This window comes from Pteropus alecto, unplaced genomic scaffold (assembly GCF_000325575.1).
Source record: "Pteropus alecto unplaced genomic scaffold, ASM32557v1 scaffold398, whole genome shotgun sequence".
Taxonomy (NCBI): domain Eukaryota; kingdom Metazoa; phylum Chordata; class Mammalia; order Chiroptera; family Pteropodidae; genus Pteropus; species Pteropus alecto.
This window is the reverse complement of record NW_006442497.1, coordinates 5,684,820-5,688,263: the sequence shown is the minus strand read 5'-3', so window position 1 is coordinate 5,688,263 and position 3,444 is coordinate 5,684,820.

Sequence of the window (3,444 nt, the reverse complement as noted above, 5' to 3'; positions counted from 1 at the left end):
ACTCAAGGACCTTGGACTTAAAGAAGATTTTATGAATTTGACCTCAAAGGCAAGGGAAGTAAAAGCTAAAATAAATGAATGGGACTACATCAAACTTAAAAGTTTCTGCACAGCAAAAGAAATCTTCAACAAGGTAAACATCTGACAATCATCTGAATGGGAAAATGTATTTGCAAGCAATACCTCTGATAAGGGCCTAATATCCAAAATATACAAAGAATTCATACAACTCGATAACAACAACGATGCAATTAAAAAATGGGCAGAGGACCCGAACAGACACTTCTCCCAAGAAGACATACAAATGGCCACCATATGAAAAGATGCTCATAATTGCTAGCTATTAGGGAAATGCAAATCAAAACCATAATGAGATATCATCTCACACCTATTAGAATGGCTATAATCAATAAGACAAGTAATAACAAATGCTAGAGAGGATGCGAAGAAAAAGGAACCCTCATACACTGCTGGTGGGACTGCAAATTGGTATAGCCACTATGGAAAACAGTATGGAGGTTCCTCAAAAAACTAAGAATTGATCTACCATATGATCCAGCAATCCCTCTACTGGGTATTCACTTCAAACACTTGAAAATCCATATCCAAAAATATATTTGCACACCAATGTTCATAGCAGCATTATTCATGGTGGCCAGGACATGGAAGCAACTGAAGTGTCCTACGATAGATGATTGGCTAAAGAAGCCGTGTTACATATATACAATGGAATATTACTCAGCCATAAGAAGAGATGAAATACTGCCATTTGTGACAACATGGATTGACCTTGAGATAATCATGCTAAATGAAATAAGCCAGACAGGAAAAGTCAAAAACTACATGATATCACTTATATGTGAGATATAAACCTAAAAGCAACAAATGAACAAGATAAACAAACAGATACTCATGGACGTGGACAATGGACTAGTGGTTACCAGAGGGTGGGTAGATGGGGTAAAAGGGGTCAAATATGTAGTGACAGAAAGAAATCTATGGGCGGTGAACACACTATATATATATATGCCTTACTGTTGAATTGTACACCTGAAATATACTGGATTTTGTTAGTCAATGTCCCCATAATAAAAATAATAATAATGATAATGATAATAATAATAATAAAGCCCAAAGTATTGAAATAAGTTTATTTTCAGTTATGTAGCACAAGATTTAGGTTGTAATTGCAACTAACTGCTAATTCTTAGAACAAAGAATGAATCAATATTGAAGTTGGGAGGAAAGGGACATAGCTCCCATAATCTTATAAGATACAGTATCCTTTATGTTTAATTTTTGCAATGCAATCATAAAGAATGCCCCTTTTTGAAAAAAATAAATACGTATAATGGCTTCATCAATATTTTTAAGGGCTTTCCTAATCCTTTGATCCTGAACTCATTCTCTTGAAACTGCATCATCACCTTTGTCCATTTTCAGTTCTTTAATTATTAACTACTAGCTCAATACTGCTGCATCCACAATGGTCAATGGCTTTGCAAAATTCAAGCAGATTTCTAATACTACTTTCATCAACTTCATTAAATTTTCAACTAATGCAAGATTTGTCATTTTATTTTGCACTTATGTTGCATAGATTACTTTATATTTACAACATCTGACTATTAGAATGCTTTATATTTTCCTATGCAATATCATTACTATGGGGACTCCAATAACAGGGACTCCACTATTGCAAACCTTAAAACATCCATAGCCTTTGCCCAGAAAGTCTATTCTATAAATTTCATAATTAATGATATACATAAACACTTACATGCACATATGTTTACTAGACTATTTAAAAGAACAAAAAATTAGAGCACCCTAAATACCTAACAATAGAAACCCGGTTAAATAAATGATGGTATTCGTAGGATGAAACACTACATAACTATTAAAAATCATAATAGAGAAGAGTTAATACCATGGGAAATTTTTCATAATTTGTTAAGTTTTAAAGGCAGAGCACTAAATTTTGCTTACAGGCTGATGTCCTAATTATGTATGTGTTTAAAAACACGATTTTTAAAAACTTGAGTATGTGTTTATGGAAATTTGGGGGGAAAGATGTAAAAAGACTTAAACCAAAATTTTGGTAGAGATTACCTCTATACTGAAATTTTTAAAGTGATTTAAATTTTTCCTTCAGTATGTTTGATTATATTTTTTAATCTTTCTGCAATGTATATTTTAGTTTTGGAATTTTTTAAGGCTCATGTTTTTTCAATAAATAAATAAAAGTAAATTGCGTCTTAAGATTTCATATCCACTTTTCATCAAAGACATAAATGTAACTGGCAACAGAAAGGTGAAGATGAGAGAGTCATTTGATGAATGAGACCATTAGCACAGCTGCTAAAAGCTGTTGCCTTTCATCCAAGTTTTCAGTAAGCATTAACATTCCAGGGCTAACACAGCAGCTGTCAGTGAGCAAACTTACATTCTGCCTCTTGGCTGTGGCATGTTACACATACTAGTGTCCCCAGGCATCTTCACTGCAAACTTTATAGGTCACATTTTCCTAAGTGGGAAGCAGAAAAACCAACTGTGGGCAGATGGAAAGAACCTTACGTAAGGATGAAATTTACCAGCCTGATCCCTCCTTCCTGGTTCCAAGGGCAACCAAGATACTACTTCCAGAGCCCACAGGGAAAAAGAAAGCCTCTCTCCAGTGATGAAGAAAAACGTTCCCCTTCAGGAAAGCACCCAAAATGGGGCTTTTCTTAAAGCAGCCTGACCTTCGCAAGAGGGCGAACTATTTTCTCAGCTCCTCAAGAAGCCATGGCTCATGTCTCTCTTTTGGGGAAACTGAGGTACTACACAGTGTGAGGGCTCAAATTATGAGAAATTTTTTTAAGAGCATGGATAGGAAAGATAGTACCATTTGAGCAAAAGAATCCTACATTTTTCTGGCATTCTAAAAAATAATTCAATTGATACCCATAGATTTTAGTACTCAAAATGGATTTAGCATGATATATAGATACATGTATATGTAATATAATAACATGCCTATATGTGCATAGCAAAACTTGAAATGGAATTGACAATTTAAGAATTTTTCAAAAATTTCCTCTGGCCCACTCACGTCAATAGTCCTGCATCCAAATTCCCTCTCCATGTCTAATTTCACCCTCCCCACCACAGCCTCACACAGTCACTCTCTGGAATCGCGGAGCCGGAAAAAAATCTTAAGGACGAGCAAGGCCTTCCTCACTTAGAAACTGGGAAAGCACAATCACCGGCCAAGGCCCACCATGGCATCCAGACTGGTCCCAACCAAGCCGCTTCACTTCCTGCCTTTCCTTCCTATGGTCTCACTCCTCCCATGATGCCCTGGGCAGCACCGAAGTGACTCCCCCCGCCATCTCTGGGAAATGGAAACTTCGTTTCCTTCCAGTAGTCAAAGCCCCCTGCTGCTGTCTTTTCTGCGTGGTC